We start from the raw sequence: 22966 nt of genomic DNA on the forward strand, positions 1-22966 counted from the left end.
GAAAGCTTATTCGAGAGCCTGCTAGTGCTCGTTTAAGCGGGGAATCACCAGAAAGACCTCGTTCCAGAGGTAAGAAGCGTTCAAAGGATACCGAACTTGCTCCGGAAGACACTTTGGAAGAGAGAAACAAGGGACTCGAGATACCAATCACGGTTCCCTTCCCGAGGCGGCTGCAGAATACCAAAGTTAATCAACAGTTTGGCAAATTTGTCGAACTTTTGAAGAGCTTAGAAGTCACCGTGTCGTTCACTGAATTGCTTACTAAGGTACCCTCTTATTTAAAGTTTATGAAAGAAATTTTAGCACGTAAGAGGACTATTAATGATAATGAGACCGTAGCTTTGACTGAGGTGGGGTCAGCCCTATTTCAAAATAAGCTACCTCCTAAGCAATCAGACCCGGGTAGTTTTTCGATTCCGTGTCACATCGGTATGCAATTGATTGATAACGCGCTATGCGATTTAGGCGCTAGCGTAAGTGTCTTACCTTTGTCTCTGGCTAAGAGACTCGGTTTGACAAAACTGAGTTGCACCAACATGACTGTCTAGATGGCCGACCGTAGTTTATCACGGCCACTAGGTATAGTAGAAGACGTACCTGTTCAGATCGGGAAATTCTTCATTCCCGTTGATTTTGTTGTCTTAGACATCCCCGAAGATGCACACACCCCTATCATTTTAGGGAGACCATTTTTGTCTACTGCCCGTGCAGTAATAGACGTCGGGGGAAAGACTTTGACCTTTCAGGTAGGGGATGAGGAGCTGATTTTTCATCAGTCCAAGTTCCGGAGAGCTCCCATGCAAGCTCAGCCTTGCAATGCTCTTTCTTCTATTAGTCCTATTATTGACACTCCAGATGAAAATTTGGAGAATATTGTTGTTATTGCTAACCCTCCGCCTCATACTGAGAGCAAAAAGGAGGAAAGTTCGTCTTTTTCTTCTTTGCGCAGTGCGGATGAAAGCAAGAAAGGAGTTGTCAAAGGATGTTGTGCAAGCGTCGTCAATCAACCGGAAGCAAGGATGCCAAAGAAGATGACAGAGGAGCAAGGACGAGTAAAGTTCGAACCTACGTGGATTGGAACTACATTCCTCCCTTTGTTGCAAATAGTAATTCAAGCTCATGGAAATTAAAGAGGTCGGTCAAGTATTGGCCGAGGTGACGTCCTCGATCGAGAAGCCCACGAAGGGGCTACTGAAATTTGATGGGAATTAAACGGGGAAATGCCCCGTGTAACACCTTGTAATAGACAATTCTTGAATTTCTTTTGAATTTGTTTTATTGCGTTTTAATTAGGACAATTAGTTTTAGACAATTTTTAGCATAGACGTAAGATTATAGACTGTGCTTTTGCGTATTTGGTATTTTGGGAAATTTTTGGATGTGTTTTTATGCAGGTTTGGGGAAGTTTCACGCATTTCAAGGAGAAAAGACGAAAATTCAAGAGCCTACACGAGAAAAGTCCTCGATCGAGTACTTTTTGTACTCGATCGAGTGTAAAACCGATCGATCGTTTGTTTTTCAAGTCGATCGAGTAAAGTCAAGAGGGATTGGTCGATCGAGTAGAAATTCTACTCGACCAAGCTGCTGGACCATAAAAGCCCTCGATCGAGTGATTTAAAACCACTCGATCGAGTGAAATGAACAGTGGACACGGGAGTTTCCTATCTTAAACTCTTTATTTCCTATTTCTATTTCATTTCACCCTAATTTTCGTCTAAACAAACCCCTAATTGCGATTTAAACTCCCCCAAATCCCCTTTTTCTTGCCCAAATCACCAAATCCATCTCCTACATTTCATTGCTTGCACTTTAATCTTCAAAAGCCCCTTAAATTCACCCCTATTTGTGTTCATTTTCACGGTTTTAAGAAGGGTATTCGGGTTTGCGGGTTTTTCGACTGAAATCCGCCATTGTTGCTTGTTTATTTGAGGATTATTTGCATTTGTAGGTCTATAATCATCAAGTAAGTGATTCCCATAACCTCTTGCATTTTAATTTCGATTATTTGGAATTTTCTGAGGTAAAAATCGAATTTAGGGCTTGAATATCCATTGTTGGTCGATTTTTTGACTTTATTTGAGTTTATTGCCCTTACTCTTCTTGCTGGATGATTAATCTCAATTCCTCACTGTTTAATACATGCTAATTCGATTTCCACATGATTTTTTTTTATACGGGTTCAAAACAGTCGAATTTTTCGACTGTCATATGGGCGATTGCTGCTGTAATTTGCCTAATTGGCATCTCTGTTGCGATTTTTGCTGCTGATTGTTAACCGAAATCGCACTCCCGTGTTTGCTTAGCCATTTCTCACTGAACCCTTGCACAGAAACAGCGGTTAGGGTTGCTTGAGTCGAAATTCTCAACTGTCAGACGGTTCACATGTTTTCATGCTTTATTTCACTTCAGTTATTGCTTACATGCCGTTGTTGTTGACTGCTATCCCGTCCCTTACTGTTGCCCCATGTTGTCATTCGAAATTGTGAGGAACTTGTTGGGAATTCTATGCTGTAGAGTCGAATTTTTCGACTTTTAGGGGATTTACATCTTTGTCACATCTTTGGTTTAACGCTACTTTGTTTTAGCCACGGTTAGCGAGTCATTTTTCTTATCATGCCCCTTGCTTTGATTTCGGGATGGAGTCGAGTACCTTACCCTCGCTAGTACCACCTCCAGTCCACCTTTGAGTGAGTCGGTGGCCCTGCTTTGTTGCCACAGCTAGCTCGCTTTAGTCACCACCGCAAGCACCAGTCTTCCTTGTTTCAGCTGCAGGGACAGTTTACGCTCCAGCTAGCTCAGCTGGGAGCTCAGTTCAGGCTACTCCAGCCACCACTTCTGCCACCACTTCTACACCTGTGGCACACTCACCAGCAGCCTCAGCTGCCCCTGCTTCTACTTCTACTTCAGCTGCCGATCCGCCTACTTGTGAGACAGTTACTATCCGAGGGGACACTTTCCTCGATTCTCACCCGGACTACCCGCAGGTATTATTCGTCAATTCTTTACATCGCGATAAATTTTATAACCTGCTGAAGTGTGAGCACATGCCTTCCCGATTTTTAGACAAAGTGTCATTAGAGAAACTCGGCATTTACGAGTCAGTGTGTGATTTATTACGGGTCACGGGGATGCCTGGCCTCATTACCATGAGGGGCCACACCTTCTTAGAGCTGAGTCTCGAGTTTCTCAGCTCTTTCACCTTCTCCCCAGACGCACATAAGACCGACCCCGACAGTCGTTCACTCTCCTTCCGGTTATTTAACCGGACCTTTCAGATGCCTCTGGCGGAGTTTGGTAGGTTGCTAGACCTTACCTCCTCGGGTGTGACGTCAGACTCGAGGAAGGTTTACAAACAGGTTTGGCGGTGCTTGGCCCAGACCCGTTTTCAGGAGCGAAAGCTCCACCCAGGTCCACCATCCCCCCGTCCGTTGTTTTCTCAGACTCATGGGGAGCTCTATTTTCGGCCGAAAGGAGCCGAATAACATCACGAACCGCGAGCTCTCCATCCTGGGCGGTTACCTGAATGTCGACTGTGAAGGTCCTTTTACCTTCAACATTGCCTACCTCACCGCCCAGTACCTCCACGACCAGGGGAAGAAGGAGACGGGAACCATTACTGTGGTGGCATAGCCACCATTCTTGCCCATCGCCTTTTACCCACCTGGCCACGTGACCTACAAGACCTCACGGGAGAGAGGTTACTCGAGTCCGGATGCCATGCTCTCTCAAAGATTGGGCGACCCCGCACCACAAGACTTGGAAGATTGACGGCCGCTTGTCGTCGACTTACCCCGCGACAGTCTCCCCGTCTTGAGCCCTTACCTACAAAGTGGTAAAGGGCCACCGTCGCATGCCTTGCCTCTACTTTACCTTCCACTCCGGCCTCGACCACCCTCGATGCACCACCCGCCAAGAAGCGGCGAGTTGAGACTGGAGAGGGGTCTACACTTGCAGGGAGTACCCAGCCTTCCACGGCTACTCCCGATCCGACCCCTACTCCCACTGTTACTCCTACTCCTGCCCCACCTCCCACTGACCAGACCCAGACTCAGACTGAGCCGGTCTTTCCGGCTACTTTTAGACCACCTCCTCCTTTTGTAGCGCCCACGGTCCAGGACCAAGGGGGCGCAGTTTACGGTCTGTTGATTGAGCTTGCAGAGCGTCAGGCTCGTATGGAGAGGGACTTAGGTTTGACACTACACCCTCTGTACGAGTACCACTTGCGGAGACACAGACCGATCCCCGAGGGTTGGCCACACCCTTCCTTCTTAGGTTCCCAGTGAGGGGTACCCGGTGTCGAGGACGAGGAGGAGAGCGAGGACCCAGAGGTGGCGGTGGAGAGAGCTCGCGCTGAGGAGCGGGAGAGGAGAGAGGAGGCGAGAGACCCGTTGTACCGGGGGGAGGGAGATGGAGATGGCGACGACGACGAGTAGCTACTGGTCTACTCACTTCCCCAGTTTTCTGGCTGGTTTGGGGAAGTTCGTGTTTTGTATGTTTTCTTACTCTTTTATTTTGTCTCCTTTATTTATTGCTTTCATTTTATTTATAGGTTGTATATTCCCGATCCCCCATTTTTCTGCTGGTGTATGCTGGAGGACAACGAGGGCGTTGTCCGTTTTGGGTTGGGGAGGGTATTGCATCCTTTTGAGTCTGCATTTGCATTTGTTTTGCATTCACGTTTAATTTTTCCGCTTGCATTGTTGTTTATTTTCAATAAAAAAATCAAAAAAATCCAAAAAAAAATTTAGAAAATTTCAAAAATTCAAAAAAAAAAAAAAATTTCACGTTTATTTCTGCATATAGGTTGAGTCGGAACGGTAGATTCCCATGATGACAACGCACTATAACTTGTCAATTCACTTGAGCCTTGCACTTTATTGATAGTTTTTAGCTTTGTCATACGCATAATCTACGAATTTCTGTTCAAATATAAGCTGACTGTTTAGACTTGACCTATAAATTGGCAAACTACTTAAAAATTCTGAGTTTTTAGAGCCATAACTGGTGCCATTCATGACCAGTTCATTAGGAATTTTGAGAGTAGTACTCCTTGCATAGCATGTTCATCTCATTTGCCCATTTATGACATTCAATTTCTTGTCAAATGCACATATTCGGGTTTGTGGTTGGTGTCACATGTAGGGAGGGTCTTGCAAATTCCCCTTTCTTTATATCTTTCACCCATTTAGCTCCACATTAGCCAAAACTTGCCCTTTTGACCCATTAGCTACATTCCAAACTAAGCCTGCCTAGTCAAGCTAGTTAGTATGTTCTTTTGTGGTATGTTTTCCATTGCAGTTTGGTCCATAATTCTTCTTGTTTGGAGTTGGTGTTTGTATTAAGGAAGGAGGAAAGAAAAAGGAAAAAGTATTGAAAAAGAAGAGAAAAAAAAGAGAAAGAAAACGTGAAAGAAAAAAAAAATGAAAAACAGAAGAAAAAAAAAAGCTGAAACGTAAGAAAAAAAAGAGATTGTGAAAATGAAAAAGAGTTGAGAAGATGTTCGAAGATGTACAATCGAAAAGGGTTGTTTGTTTGATTAGTTATTTTGAGGTGTTTAAAAAGGGAAGTTTGTGACCGTCTGCCTCCTCCGTTCTATCCCATATTTTTTTGAGGAGATTGTGTTTTGAGTCTAGTGAGTTTTGTGCCGAATGAAGGGCACTTGTACTTGGTCTTTCAGTCAGTTGAGATCCGGATGGTTTTATTATGGTCCTGTTAGGAACTAGCTTGACGCTTTTACCTCCACATTTCCATAACATGTTTTGCCTTTTCTCACCTGAACCTCACTATTCCCAAATTATTTGCAAACCCTCGGCTGTGACGGACATTATCGGTTGGAGTGTGTGCATTAGTACTTGAATTGTCTTTCATTTTTGTTGCATGCATGCTATGTAGGTCGCAGTTAGGTGAGTGACTGTCTTTTCTTCTCTATTTTACATATAACATTTGCCCTTTGCTTCATGAGAGAAGAGTGACCACGTGAGAGTCCAGTTTTGTTGGTCTTGCAAGGTCGATAGGTCAGCTTTATTTCTGAACAGCTTATAATTCGTTTGCATATTGACTGCTTAGCGTTAACTGTTGATTTTTGTTGCATTAAATTGGTTCAAGTAGACAAGTTAAGCTAGCTCTGAGTTATCATTTCCGTTCCATTAGTTTAGTTTTGAGTTTACTCGGGGGCGAGTAAAGGTTTGGTTTGGGGAGATTTGATACGTGCCTAATGTATAGTCTTTTTAGCCTATTTCAGCACGTATTTCTATGCACTTCTGTACTGTTTTTATAGTATTTTGCCCCGAATTGGCTACTTTGGTGTATTTTGTCCTTTTTGTAGGAATGATCGCGAAAGTAGTGGAACCATAATCCTTTTTGTCCTTTTTGCATGCATTTAGAGGAGACGGGATTATTTCAGAAAGAGATACTGCATTTGGAAGCGTCGTGGCACGCATTACGAGGCACTTAGACGCAGACGTGAGCTGAAATGAAGTCTAGTCACTCGATCGAGCTGTTTTCCACTCGATCGAGTGGTTTCTACACCCCCAGTTGGTCGATCGAGTGATTTCATTACTCGATCCTTATGCTGCAGAAGATGCTGTTGCTCGATCGAGTAACTTTTCAGTCGATCGAGCTGTTTTGGCTGAGAGTTGGTCGATCGAGTGGTTTTAAACCACTCGATCGAGTGGTTTTTATGGGTTTGGGCTTTAATTAGCCCGCGTGATGTTTTATTTCGCTAAAACTTATTTCCTTTGCTATTTAAGCACGCTTTACTAGGTTAATTATCATCATGTTTTGATATTATCAAACTCTCTACTGTAAACTTTAGTACGTTGCTTTGCTTTTCTCTACTGTTACTTTTATTTCGGGATTGCTTCACTCGGATTTCGTGTTCTTTACGCCGGATTCGCTGGGATTGTAATTCCTTCTCCTTAATAATAATTAATCATTTGTTGCTTTTAATTGTTTGCTGTCTCATTATTTCTTTTGCCCTAATTTCCATTATTGCAATTTATTGTTTATTCATTATGTTTTCTGTTGGACCTTTATTTGCTGTTAGTTTAATTAAGAATATGAGTAGCTAAACCCCTTTCATGTTGGGATTAGGGGATCTGCGGTAGAATGTGACGATGTAGTGAATGAATTATACGAATTAATTACGAGACCCTGTCACTATAGCAATTTAACTGTAATTTCCGACCTAGTTGAGTGCACGCTTCTATGTCACCCATTAATCTGGCTAAAATTAATCTTGGATCGAAAGATTGGACTAAGTAGGCCTGCTATAAACAGTAGACTACCCTAATGAGGACGAAAGTTAAGTTAGTGGTATTTTAGGATAGAAAGTGGACCGAAAGGACCTTTTAATTGTTGGGAAATGTGTCCTCAACAATAGTGCGATCACATGATTTAAATATCATTATTAAATCTCATTTTAAGAATACATATGGGATGTAATATTTTACAGTCAACTGGTCCACACATATCGGTAATGATTGGCTGACTAGAGTTTGACATTACTGTCGTGCGACGGTGGTGATCAGTTGATCCCCTTAGGTCATACCTATAGGGAAATACTCTTAATTTATTATTTAATTAATCGTATACCGATACGAGTTAATTAAATTGCTTAAAATTGACGGATGATTTTGTGAGTATAATTTACGTATCTTATTGTAAATATGATTAAATGAGACACGGTCTAAGTAATCGAATTATTTTATTACTTAGATGAAATTATTGTTTACAGAAACAATTGAATCGGAATGAATAAATTATTATAAATAACAGAATGTTGTAATTTATAATTCGGAAAACACTTTTGGTACAAGTAATTATGAATTACAATGATAATTTTTATAAGTGACATATTTTATTAATATGTTGATTTTTAATGGTTAAAAATACATTTTATAAATAAGATGCCATGAAATGTGTCACATGTGACATATTGACAAAATCACAAATAAAATGGACTCATCCATTTTATGTGAGTGTCTTAGAAATAAATGGAGGGAGTTAGTGGAAATTGTGTTAATTGTTTAAGTATAAACACAATGATAAAAGCTAACAAGTAGGCATGCAAAACCTAAGCTTTTGAGAAGAGCAAAATGAAAAGGTATTGGGCATCCTACCCAAGCCTAATTTTCGGCCACTCCACAAGAAAAGAGAGAAGAGCTCTTCTCTTAATACAATAATTCATTCTTCCCATCCAATTTTCTAGTGTAAGAAAATTCATCAAAAACTCTCTACAATTTATGATAATTCTAGAGAAATAAACTCACAAAATTACTCCATCTCTTGACCGAAATTTTCAAGAGCAAAAATACAATTTATTTTGTATCAATTTTATAGCAAAAACTAATATTATTACTAGATCTAAATAATATTGGTTATTAAGATGTATTCCTTGGGTATATGCTTTTGGGAGGGATTCTACATTTGAATCCTTGTTCTTCCATTTGGAGAGCTCAAGAACAAAAGAGAAGGAGATCTCTTTTGTGCCCATATGAATCGAAATCACATTGTAAGAACATGTTTCTTTCTCATTTTATTAATTAGTTTGCATGCATACGTTCCACCTTTAATTTTATGACAAATTAATTTTTACATATATGAGTATGTTAGTATGTATATAGATCTACATTTCCTTCAATCGGTATCAAGAGCCACGGTTGTTTGCATGCAAATCGGTTAAAAGTTTTTCCGAGTTATAAGAATAACAAATAAAACTTGTAAAATTTGTGTTATTATGATATATCACGAAATTAATTCATGCATGTTAATACTTCTGGTCCTAAAATGTTTTAGGATATTTTGGTTAATTTTACGGATTTTTATTGTTCATATTATACATTAATGGCATTTAAATATGATTTTATGAGTTAAAATGTCATTTTCGGTCTAAAATTAGCTATACTTCGAATTTTCCATTGATTTTTGGATATGTTGTCACACATATTATTTTTAGATAACCTGTAAATTTTCATAATTTTTGGACTTGTTATGCTCGAAAAATGGATTTTTCATTATTAAATTCGGATTTAGGTGAAAAATAGGTTAATATGAGTTAAATTTCGAATATGGTCATAGAAAATTAATATGTTGTCACATGAAATTTTACAAGATGTGTGTAAAATAATTGGCTATAAAGAAGTCTTTTTGCATGATTTATGGATTTTTGAAGAAAAATAGCATAAATAGTGACATTATTAGTGAAAAATTAATAAAACATAATCTATGACTTAGGAAAAACGTCTAATGTTGCATTTTATTATCTTTTTCAGATATAAAATTGAAAAGTTAATGAAAATAATTTTTCCCATGTTTTTATGATTATTTTAGTTAAAACCGATAAATCGCAACATTGTTTTTCCGGAAAAATTTCGAAAATTTTAACCTAAGTTTTTGAACATTATGAGTGTCATGGTATTTTTCCAGAATGTTCATGAGTTTAAATTTCAAATTTTGAATTTATTTGAAATTTTGTGATTTATTTGAAGTTTATAGCTTATTTTTGTAATTTTTTGGTCCATTTATGAACGATTTTATAAAATATGGGTTAATTATGGTCAAATTATTAGTGAAGACTAAATTTTGAGTCCTAAGAGGTTAGGGTAATTAACTTACGCATAAATATGAGTTTATGTATTTTTGTGATTGTAAAATGTTGAAATCACGCAAATCCGTAAAAACCGAGTAATATACGATATTGGCTAATTAAAGGCGATTTAGCATAAAATTGAGCATGTTCATACATATTATAATGCTGCATTTTCTTTATGATTGTCATAATTTTAATTTATGTAATTTTTGAATTATGTAATTTTACTTAGTATGGCCTTAGATTTTAATTGGTATTTCCCGAAATGTATGGGAATATCGATTCGGTTGTAATTTTATTGTGATCTCGTATCACCGTTTTGTAATTTAATAGATTTATTTTATTTTAGTTACAAATGTATAATAAGAAATTATGTAATTTATTATGTAATTTAAATTCATCTCGGAGTTCCCAAAGACGGATTTCTTCAAGAATGGCAATACATAAAGACGGTGTTACCTCGAGATGCGTGTCACAACCGAAGTTCAAGGGACCAATGGAGTTGGTTTCCGAAATGTAATAGTTAAATAGTTTTTCTATTTTAGGAAAGGCCATACTAGGATTTATTTACTTTTATGCTTGCATTTTATTTTATGTCACATGCATTGCTAAATCGCCATAACTAAACATGCATTGTCTTTTTATCGAGTTTATCGACCGTGTCAATTAGAATTATCGTAGTTCACCGCTTTAGTTCACTTAAAACGTGATAGATAATAAATTGACATGACCTCTCGCTAAAACAATTAATTGAGACATAGCCTTACCAAATAGTAGAAACCATGAAAACCTATTTCGCGAGGGAGTGCGCTCGGCCCCACCGGGTACAAACCTTGTTACGTAGGGGAAGTGGGTGATAAATGTCTATCCACCGAATTCATGTTGATAAGGGATGTATCGGCCACACCGTGCCCAAGTTAATGTGGGTTTGGATCATGGACACATTTATTCGAAAATTTGGATTGAACTCAACAAAAGTTTTTGATAAGGGATGTATCGGCCCCACCGTGCCCTTGTCGGATGTGTTTTGGGCTAAAAGATAAATGTTAATGTAATATTATCGACCAAGAGTTCTAAAAGTAGAATCGATTAAACGTTAATCCACCGAGTTATATTGATAAAGGATGTATCGCCCCCACCGTGCCTAAGTCAATATGAATTTGGGTCTTGGAATCATTTATCATAGTTGGGTAGAGGTCACTATGTAAATGCTATACTTGTTATTTCAAGTATTTATAAAACGATAAATGTTAAGTTTTCCACTATTCCGTTTTTATATTGTTCTATTTCTTTGCCACAATTCATATACGATATCATTTCGATTTTGATACAAATCTCCATTAAAACATCGTAACTAAAGACAAAATTTGAATTTGCTTCTAAAACCTCAAACGAACCATTGCTAAGGATCTCTTGTAAAGAGTATAGATTAAAGTTATTCATTATCAAACAGGTTTTGATTCTAGACTAACACATCTACTTACAATGGATTGTTTTTCCATGTACTTAAAAGAATTAAGTACCTTGAAGCGATAAATTGTTTTGGTAATTAGTTTTGTCAAGAATTCGTAATTGACCAAAATAACGCAACCACTTCAATGAAAGTTTTAAGACTAAAACGAACAAATGAAGAGTAATCTTCATGAATTCAATTTTGCTTCTCAAAGCAAAGACTCATTGAAATGAGTGGGAGCATTCTCTTAAACCGTTAAGATGAGGACGAGGTTCAAGAAGTAAAGATTATAATGGAATTGATACAAGGTAATGTTAAAGGTAAAGTTGTTGAGAATGACGATACTAAACCTATCAATCCCGACCGATAAGTTTCCATTGTCTTAAATGTTGGACACGAGAAAGGAAACTACCCCAAATTATTGAAGTATCAACAAGTTAGTTGTGGGACATCTAATTGAACCTTCTTCTTTAATTGTTTATTTGATTAAACATAAAATTTTGCTAGTACTACTTCGTCAATATTAGAAACCAATGGAGGTTTTCATCATTGTACTTGATACATAGGATGATTAGAATATGACGACTAGCAACAATAATGTCGAGAGATAGAGTAATTGTGTACTCAATCTAGTTTTTGGATTTAAAGTTGTACTTAATTATGACTATTAAGTACATAAACTCTAAATAAGAATATAAACTTGTTAAGATACAAAAGAGGTTTTCACCTTTGTGACCCTTTACACCATGATTTGATGTATGGCTAGCCTATCATCAAGGTGATTATATTCTAAACCAAACTAGAATGATATATCATGAAGATAATGTAAGACTCAAATTGGTAACCCAAGATTAAACCTTAAATTTTGGAATGATGAACGCAAAGAGTTATCGAGTACTCTTGAAACCATTAGATTGTTAATGGTATATGCGTATCTTGTATTCAAAGCAAGATGTCTCGTGCCTTTTGGTTGAAAAGGAGATCGAGGTTGTAAATCATCGATCCAAAATAGGTTGATCATTTTCTTTTACCAACGATTTAAGTTGACGCTAATATGTTCACTTAATAAGGTAAATAGAGAAATCTTTGAAGAATTTCAAAGAGTTCAAGGAATTACGATTTAGTCATGATGGGATTATCAAAGTGAAGACTTTGATATAAGCCAAATGAATTGTGATATAGTATCACAAATTAATCTCTCTTAGCACGCATTATGGAATAATGTGTGGTTGGATAAGAATTCAAACGCTATTCGATATGGTTTGGACTTCAATCAAGTTACTTTGGGTTACTTGATCCTTTTTTGGGAATTTATCATTTTGTCTAAATTATTTTCCACTAAATCATATGAGATATGAAATGGTAATGTACCATGTTTGTAAGTTTTCACAAGAAACAAATGCTCATTTTTCCCTTGCAATTATCACGAGCACGACGGGTTTGCGGCTCATGAAGCTGTCTTTCTAAAATACAAGTTTATTTCTAGAAGACAGAGTGGGAGAAATTATTCAAGAGCCACAAAGAATGTTATGTCGCAAGAAACTGGTCTTTCTTGGCTACATGAGACGTTTTGTGTAAGACATTGTTTCTTCAAAACCTAGGAGGTTAAATTCGTCACTTGTTAAAAATGATGAATTCATGCTACTTTTAAGAAAGTAAAGAGCTTATAACTTACAAAAGAAATTGGTTGATTCAAGTTGATTACTTCTAGAAAGTAATGAACATATGACTTACATAAGAGTGTTTAAGTCACAACTCAATACAAGGCTTAGAACCATGAAAATCCGAAACAAAAGGGCTTGATTAGTGACAAAGGGTTTTGCACTAATAAAGAGTTATTTCAAAGCAAGATTGGTTGCAAAGGGTTTTGCACTAATTGAAATGATTAAGTCTATTTGGATCTTCTTAGGGATTGTGTTTCATTATGAGGATATGCATACAGCAAGTGAATCTAGAACTCACTTCTTCAATAGAAGGAATGTATTCAATACATGTCATGAGTTTTAGTAGATTCTTGCAATCCTAAGATAATGTGAAACTTAAGAGAGGGTCTTAAGTAGGACATCAATGAGTTAGAATCAACATTTTGATCATGTGATAAAACATTTCTCGATAAGTCGAGAAGTTGTGTTTATACATGAAGTTTAGTGGGAGTTACGGAAATTTTAATTAGTCCGATATGTGGATGACATATTGATCATTGAGAATGATTTAAGACTTTTGGAGTATTATAATACATCTTGAATATCCGGATTTATGAAGATAAATCCACATGATATTAGCGTCAGTAAGAAGTCTTAAGTTGATAAGATTCATGACTAGTTCAATTAAATTGAACATATTTGATTGATTCCATTTGCTTCCGCTGCCGGATCAATTAAATGAGTAATGATGTATAACACTTCATATACTTTGAGTATGATGAATTGTTTTCAAAATCAAATTTAAGTAATCTTTACCAAGTAAGCCATAAAGATTACCCTTAAGTGCTTGCAGAAGCATTAAGGAAGTAAAGCAAAGTGTTTATGATGCAATTTTGTGTAAGGGTGTTACACAAGTGACAATTGACAATTGAGATTGCGCATGGTTTCCGACAAAACCATAATCAAAACACATTAGGATGCTTAAGATACCATTGTGGCAATGTTAATTAAGAAGTAGATTTTCTATAATCGTTCTAGGAAATAAAGAACAATGAGAGATATTTATAACAGAAATTGAGTACACTTGCGATCATGAGATGTGCAAGAAGGATGAGTTCCGCACACTGTGAAAACAGTGGGAGCTATTCTTAGGCTAGAGGGCCTATGTCTTGATTGGATCTCGACACGTACTCAGAAAGTTTTGTAATGCAAATGTATACATTACAAAGGAAAACGAGTATGTAGTGAGGTTGAGTAAGGTACAAGAAATTGATAAAACCTACTAACCAAAGCCTTCTCAAAGGCTAAATATGATGAGTCATGTCACTTCAATTGAATTGAAATGAACAACTACGTACAAGATCAAATTAGATTATAGAACATGAAATAGTAATCAGGCATTGACTATTCATATGTGATAATCGCATTTGTCGTTCGAGTTTTACTTTAAAACTCTTTTATTATACTTTGTTACATCCAAACGGGTTGTAGAGACAATTGAACCCCGTTAAAGTGAACCCGGATTAACATTGTGTTCGCCCATAGTCACTTGTATGAGGTGACGTCTCGAAGTGACTAGAGTGTGATGCAATTGATGGCAAGTTCAAGTGCCATAGAGTCATGTGAGATGACTAGTCGATCACATAGGCAGACTGTTAGGAACACTTTGTCGGGCAGTGACCGCTTATAGAGTTCTGGCAAATTTATATAGCCTGGTCGCGGCGAGAGCTACTATAGTATTCTAATGAGTCGATTCTTTTGACTAAAGACTGTTCACCTAAGATGGCACAGATTTCTTCGATTAACTTTGATTTGTGTTACTACGACCTTCGTAAATGGGGTCAAATGGGCATATTTTGGGTTATGATGAGTTTGTGGCTAGTCGAAGGGAATGAGTGCGATAGGAATTGTCCACGCCCTTGTCAGGGTTAAAACAATATCTCAGGACCACTCGAGGAGTAATGAATCGGAAATGCGTGGCCACGCTCGGAAGGTATCCGAGTGGATAAATCCGGTCAATCGTTATTCTCAGATCGAGGAAACCACTCTCGATATGATCACTTGCAAGTACGACCGAAAGACACCTTGCATTGAGTGGGAGATAGTAATAGGACAAGAGAATTGGTGATGCACACTTGTCGAGGACAAGTGGGAGATTGTTGGGAAATGTGTCCTCAACAATAGTGCGATCACATGATTTAAATATCATTATTAAATCTCATTTTAAGAATACATATGGGATGTAATATTTCTGATCAACTGGTCCACACATATCGGTAATGATTGGTGACTAGAGTTTGACATTACTGTCGTGCGACGGTGGTGATCAGTTGATCCCCTTAGGTCATACCTATAAGGAAATACTCTTAATTGATTATTTAATTAATCGTATACCGATACGAGTTAATTAAATTGCTTAAAATTGACGGATGATTTTGTGAGTATAATTTACGTATCTTATTGTAAATATGATTAAATGAGACACGGTCTAAGTAATCGAATTATTTTATTACTTAGATGAAATTATTGTTTACGGAAACAATTGAAACGGAATGAATAAATTATTATAAATAAAGAATGTTGTAATTTATAATTCGGAAAACACTTTTGGTACAAGTAATTATGAATTACAATGATAATTTTTATAAGTGACATATTTTATTAATATGTTGATTTTTAATGGTTAAAAATACATTTTATAAATAAGATGCCATGAAATGTGTCACATGTGACATATTGACAAAATCACAAATAAAATGGACTCATCCATTTTATGTGAGTGTACCGAAATAAATGGAGGGGGTTAGTGGAAATTGTGTTAATTGTTTAAGTATAAACACAATGATAAAAGCTAACAAGTAGGCATGCAAAACCTAAGCTTTTGAGAAGAGCAAAATGAAAAGGTATTGGGCATCCTACCCAAGCCTAATTTTCGGCCACTCCACAAGAAAAGAGAGAAGAGCTTTTCTCTTAATACAATAATTCATTCTTCCCATCCAATTTTCTAGTGTAAGAAAATTCATCAAAAACTCTCTACAATTTATGATAATTCTAGAGAAATAAACTCACAAAATTACTCCATCTCTTGACCGAAATTTTCAAGAGCAAAAATACAATTTATTTTGTATCAATTTTATAGCAAAAACTAATATTATTACTAGATCTAAATAATATTGGTTATTAAGATGTATTCCTTGGGTATATGCTTTTGGGAGGGATTCTACATTTGAATCCTTGTTCTTCCATTTGGAGAGCTCAAGAACAAAAGAGAAGGAGATCTCTTTTGTGCCCATATGAATCGAAATCACATTGTAAGAACATGTTTCTTTCTCATTTTATTAATTAGTTTGCATGCATAAGTTCCACCTTTAATTTTATGACAAATTAATTTTTACATATATGAGTATGTTAGTATGTATATAGATCTACATTTCCTTCATTAACATCCGTCTCACATTAGTTCGTCTGAATCATTTACAGCTGAGTCACTGGACTACCGTAGTGAACCGAATTCCCGACATGTCCCTCTCCCCTTGATAGTTTAAACCGAATTTCCTATCTTTATTGCTCTTACTTTTAATTCTTTTTCCTTTAGATCTCGTAGTTTAGAAACCAAATTCAAACAACCCCAATTATTACCATAGGATTAGAATTAGGCAGCTATAATTACGTTACCTCCCTGTGGATTCGATACTCGACTGCCTCTGCTACATTTTAGTTGAGACCGTTAGGTTTTATCTTTGATAGGGTTTCGATAGCCGTGTCAGCATCCATGAGGTAAGATGCCTTCTTGCAAGCCAAGGTAGGGCTTGCCAAAATGGCGATGCATCCTAACATTTAAGCACACAAGATCAAGTAAAAGGATGCATCTACAAAAGAATAGCTACTTTCCTCATCTAAGTGGCAGAAATCATCTAAAAGGGAAGCAATTTAAGGGTACACACTTCATCATAGATATTATTTCTCCAAGTTACTACGCCTAAAAGGATACCAACAAATCACCTTCAAGTTGTGTCAAACTAGGATACTTTTGTCCTCAATTGCTAAATGTTTTTTGTCAAGAGCCAAGTCCCTATGGTGTTAGAAAACACTGTAGGATCATGGAATTCCCCCTCTTGCCTAGACAAGAAGAAGGGTCGTCCCCTTTCCACCATGCAACAAATAAGATCAATGGATAAAAAGGGATTAAAAGTGTATGAGTTTCATAATGGTAGTTTGCTTTTGATTTGTTTCCCCCCAACTTCTTGTGGTATTTGGCTTTTGAGAACATTTATTTGCCATATTTGATGTTTTGGCAATTTTGATACTTGGCAATTTCTTTTGCATTCTTTTTGAACATTTTTAAAGTAATCCTCTTTTGTAGCAAGGGCACTTTTATTGAAGCTTAGGAGTCTATTTTTGCTCCTCTTTTCATTGATGCATTTTTGTGCAAACTTTTTTATTTTCATTTTCGTACTTGAACTCAATTTGGAGATTTTTGTGCCTATTCCCTTTATATTTGGTAAAACGTGATGATAGTGATGAAAGAACGATTTCATGGCATCAAGGGTCACCTTGGAATAAACGGTAGTCAAAGAGTTATCACACCACAAGGTACTCTTGACTAGGCCTTAGTCCAAGGGTCAAAAGATACTAGTATGACACATCTTAGGGTGTCTTGAGGGTATTCTAGCAAAAAAAGTCTCAAGGAGAAAAATTATCTACAAGGGCTATATATACACTTGTCAAGCTTCCCAAATAGGCATTTTCACAAAATTTTCTAACCATGAAAACTACATGCCATGGTGCAACTATCATATATACAACTCTAATGCATATGCTTATATCAACTATTATACCATATAATCTAGATGCAACTCCTAACAACACATAGATACACAAACCGCAACAACAAAATACACCACATCCTCCTTGACATGTAAGCCCATCCTCCTCATATGAATAATAAAAAGAAATGGAAGGGAAATAGGGATTAGAACGATCATACCAAGCGATCTTCACATTCTCTTGCCAATGCCTCAAACGTAGTATTGTATCTATGTGAGAAGAGAACAAAAACACAAGTATATACAATTCTACACTACTAAATTAAAGAACGTGTTTTTGGTTTTTGAAATTTTCAATTTTTTATGGATTTTGTTTTTATGAAATTAAAGAACATATTTTTGGGATTTTTCGAAATTTTCAAATTTTTATGTATTTTGGAAGATAAATTCCCATCCCCCACTTTATTTTGGACATTGTCCTCAATGTACATGTAGGAGTAGGAATAAAAAAGAAATACATGTTTTTGGATTTTTGATTTTATGGAAATGAAGTACAAATGCAATGATATGATATGAATAAATGCATGTTCTAACTAAATGCAATTCTATATGACATATATAACAAATGGATGCAATCTAAACTACACTAAATGACGTATGTTCTCACCTATGATCAAACCTCCCCAAACCGATTTAAGCACTATTTCTAGTGTAGGAGAAATGAGGTTGGGTCATTAGTGACTATGCATGAACTCAAGTCTATATGTGACTAACTACATGAATCATGTGAGATATATTACAATGCAAACTCATCTAATCATGTGAGATATATTACAATGCAACTATGCATGAGAGATAGGGAAAGAAAGGTATCATACAAAGGAGGTGGTGTGGTTAAGCACCTCTAGCCATCTTACTCATCATCATTGTCATCATTGCGGTCTCCATGTCCGCTAGATCCTCCTTGGCTAAAGAATCCCCCACTTTGATCACCTAAGCTCCCTCCTTGGTTGCCATAGTTAGGGAACAAGAGATGTTGTTGAGCCCAAGATGGATGAGGGCCTCTAGGATTGATGTACCCTTGTTGAGCCATGTTCTAGTAGGAGGGGTATTGAGCCAAGTAGTTGTCAACCCTCCCATCGTGCACTTGAAGATCAATATTTTGCATGAGCTTCATCAATTCACTCATGGATGGAGCTCCTGGATCTTGAGGAGTGAATGGTACATGTGGTGTTGGGTAGGGTGGAATGGGTACATAGGATGGTGGTGCATCACCCCATTCCGGCAACTCGCGAGGTCGATGGGGTGCTTCTTCTCTTGGTGGTAGTTGGTCAAGGATATCAATGGGGAGGAGGTAGCTTGGCCTTGGTGATTATCGGCTCAAGCGGGGCTCGGTGGGTGGTATGTTCCACCCCATGAGAATAAGTGGTGTACATCCCTTGGTGAACCACTCTACACTTCCGGCTTAATTGTACCTACACCAACGGTGGTGGTTGAAGGTAGCATCCTCATCTATCAAGGTGCTTCCCTTGAGCTTTTTATAGCTTCCATCAAAGTTGAACCCGGGGCAAAGTTCATTGGCAAAAATTGTAATTAGGCCTCCCATCACAAAGGTTTTGATTGGAGAATTCCCTTTTGCAAAGTCATTGAATCTTGTAACTATCTCAAGGGGTGTGTTGAAGTTGTATGGCCTTGTCCCTTGCACATTCAAGTAAGACTCTAGAAAGGTCAAGTCGAGAAGGGTGCACCTGTCTTGCTCTAGCCTTCCATTTATAGTTCCGGCCACAAACCGCTCACTAATCCTAATCACCGGATGTTGGATAGCAAAAGTATAACATTGCTTGTAGGAATGAAGTTCTCTCCCAAAAATGGCCCTCCAAAGGTGGTTAACAATAAAGTCGGAGGGCTTATCGGTGTCGTTCTTTGGTATTTCAAGACCAAAGATACTTGAAAATTGGTTTAGAGTCAACCTATGGTCTCTATTGCAAAGACGAAACTCCATACCGACATCTTTTCGCCGATTAGTGACAACACGGAGACTACACAAAAACTCTAGTGTGAGACTCAAGTAAGTGTCCTCATGGGCATAGAACATCTTCTCAAGACCCAAGCCATTGAAGAATACCTCCGTTTGATGACTTATGCCAAGTGTTTCTAACACATCAAGATTGATGAATTGAGTAGATTCATAGTCCTTACCTAGCAATTGCTCAAATCATTGGCGGTGTTCATTTTTGATGAAGTATACCTCCGGAAAATACTCAAGTTGTGCAATATCCGGTATCATTATATTCTCTTGGCCCCTTGCCTCCCATGAGGTGGTTGAAGTAGCACCTTTGCGACGCTTGGGCGCGGTCTCGGCGGCCTTCTTGCTCTTGCTTCTTAGATTCATTCTTGTTTGATGTGGTTGGTAGGGATTTGTTCAATTTGTGATGGAGATTGTAAAGAGGATGATGAGATTTGGTTTTGATGTTGATAAGATAAGGGAATAGGGATGGTGGGGGAGGCGTTTATATCAAAGAAAGGTGTTGGGACGAGCGGGCTAGGGCTGGGTTCGGGCGTACAAAACTGCAGCCCAGCATTCATCCTCCGCTGTCCGGGCGTCTTGACGATGGGTCGAGCATCCTGAAGTTGCTGCACGGGCGTCCTGTCAAGGAAACGCGCGGATTCTCTTTCAGCAGATCCCCTTTATTTTGAATATAGCTCAGGTCGAGCGATTTGAGGTCGGCTCGAGCGACTCGGAATTGGGATTGAGCGTCCTCTGAATAATCTGCCCAGATTTTCAACCAGGGAAATTTTTTGCTTAATGCACCGTTCAGGACGAGCGTCCTAAATTTGGCACGAGCGAATCAGTAGCTGGGACGTGCGGCTTCACTGTAAATCACGCAGATCTTATGTCAGTGAATTATTTTGCCTGAAGCACAGCTCGGGTCGAGCGGGCTACTGTCGGGACGGGCGTCCTGATCTGCTCCTTGTCAAACTTTCAATCGTTTTATGCTAATCCTTTCCCTTGCACCCTTTGTGATTCCTTCTTATCATCATTTTCTGAAAATTTCCTCAAAGAATGGATAAAGAACTCTCCCTCACAACACTCGTGTAAAGAAAAATGAAATTAATCCAAAAGTATGTTTGATATTATACAATGCAAATTTTTAGAAAGGAATATATTACAAATGGTGGTTTGAGATAGGACTCCGCCAAACTAGTTTGAAATGTTGAAATCCATTGTCCATAGAGCTCAAGGCTCTTAAAAGTTGGTCAAAAGCTTATTGAATGGTCCTCAAGTAAGCATGAGTAAGTTTTGAACCATTTTGAGATAGAGTGGGGCCAATCCTGTAATACTCCGTATTTATATGTCTTGGGGGTACTCTATCGAGTAGCCCTTACTCTGTCGAGTAAGGGCAAGTTGCGAAGATAAATAGTTTCTGACCTGTTGGGCACTCGATCGAGTAGTTTGGGCACTCGATCGAGTAGGTACTCGATCGAGTACCTTGGGTACTCGATCGAGTGTCCAGTTTTACGGGGAGTTTTCTCGGGTTTTGTTAATTACGCGATTAAGGTATTTAAACCAATTCGTCTTTGTTCTAAATCACTTTTTACAAAACCTAAAACCTGTTTAAGAGAGAAACACTAATGGAAAAACCCCCTATTGCGTCAGTTGTAAAGGGCCTTTTGCGTCGGTTTTGGACTGACGTATATCGAGGGGTCGTATTTGCTATGCGTCAGTTGTGGAACCGACGCAAAAAGTTCAACATTTGCGTCAGTTGTGTGTTGAAAACTGACGCAAAAAAACACCATTTGCGTCAGTTGGAACCATAGAACTGACGCAATAAATATGTACAACTGACGCAAATAATTGTTATTTGCGTCAGTTTTTTACAGAACCGATGCATTTTCTTTATTTTTTTTGCGTCATTTGTTATAAGAACTGATGCTTTTGATATTTTGTTTTAGCGAAAATTGTTTCCCTCATTTGCATCATTTCATTCAAGAATCGACGCAATCTATTAATGTTTTTTTATATATATAAATTTACTACGAAATTTGGCTCCACCTCGCATAAAACCGACAATCCGAATACCAAAACTTAAAACCTCGCAACAAAAAATCCAACGAACTACTAATACATGTAAAACAACATTACATTTCATTCAACCAAACAACGTTCCGAATACAATCCAATGTATAAATAATCCACAAACGTTTTAGTTACTAAGCTAATCTATACTAAATGTTCTCTTACATAAAACTATATATCAATCGATGCCAGAAACCTAACACAAACTCAACGTCTCAACCGGACATACTCAAGTAGTCAATAGTTCTCGATCGGAGTAGTAGAAGAATATTTAGATCACCTGCAATCTCCAAGAGAAAAGTCAATATTTAACCTGCAAATGCCACCAAGTAACAAAGGAAATTTATTTCAAATTTAGAAAAACAATAGTTAATCATCCATGCGTAACATATAGCATATGCTAGCTGGAGAACTAACCTCCGGATGAATATAACGCATTAAACGTTCAAAGGTTGAGGCCCCATCCCAAACAGCATCACTTTGCTAGTGGATTGTACCCAAATAAGTGCCCAAAGGGAACCATTGCACTTAGTCAGAGGTGCAAAACTCAAATTTCAAGATTACTGATTACCATCCGATGAGAACTAAACTAACATTGGAAAAAATACTAAGTCGACTCAAACTCATGCATTAAAATTATCGTTGGTTTGTATGGTCGCATTTCGGATGAAAGCCCACTCATCATGAACTTTCATATACTTCTCGATATCTTCAAACAAATTTACAGCAAATAAATGGGCCTTGTCTAACCTATATGCGTCTTTTCTTTTGCAAGTTCAAACTTTCCTAAAATCGAGAAAAACAAACACAAATTCCACCATAAATATGTTGCAAACTCGGATACAAACCATACCAATGATACCTAACATAGGGCACAACTTCACAATTCACATTAATTTTCATCAAACAAATATCCATCATACCCAAAAAAACGATGTAACCCAACTCCCTATAAACCTCTAATTCACTCATTATCATATAAAATCTCTTTCGCAAAAACAAAGGGATATGGAAGTTATATTCACAACGGAATATGCGATGAAACTAGAAGTGATAATTTTATTCTCTTTAACTCACATCTTATAGTGCAGTTTGCAATTAAAGAGAAATCATAATCGCCATGGTCATGTTGAAGATAATCGTTGCTTGTTTTTGTGCAAGCCAGTCCGATTCACAAATTCTTCGCTAAGTAAGTCGCTAAGTTAATCACAAGTTCGTATACAGATAAGAGAACACGTAAATACACAAGAAGATAGCATTGCTCATGCTTGTGTCTTTGGGACAGAAACACAAAAAAAAAAAAAAAGGACAATGAAACTCACCAATATGGTCAAACACCACCCGCAAAGGAAATGCAATAAATGAGAGTGGTAATAGAGCACATCCGAATATACATCATTAAAAAACTCACTCAACCAGTTAGTATTGCTAAGTCTT

At 37.6% G+C, this 22966-nt stretch overlaps 1 long non-coding RNA gene across 1 annotated transcript; it reads right to left on the reverse strand.

Annotated features, from left to right (window-relative positions):
* Positions 1–21581: 21581 nt before the first annotated feature.
* Positions 21582–22050, reverse strand: LOC141638068 (uncharacterized). The gene is made up of 2 exons (XR_012541980.1): positions 21947–22050; positions 21582–21842 (listed from the first exon to the last, which is right to left on the reverse strand). It is a non-coding gene; the product is annotated as an uncharacterized LOC141638068 (long non-coding RNA).
* Positions 22051–22966: the final 916 nt, after the last annotated feature.

The sequence above is a fragment of the Silene latifolia genome, unplaced genomic scaffold, assembly GCF_048544455.1.
Source record: "Silene latifolia isolate original U9 population unplaced genomic scaffold, ASM4854445v1 scaffold_168, whole genome shotgun sequence".
NCBI lineage: Eukaryota > Viridiplantae > Streptophyta > Magnoliopsida > Caryophyllales > Caryophyllaceae > Silene > Silene latifolia.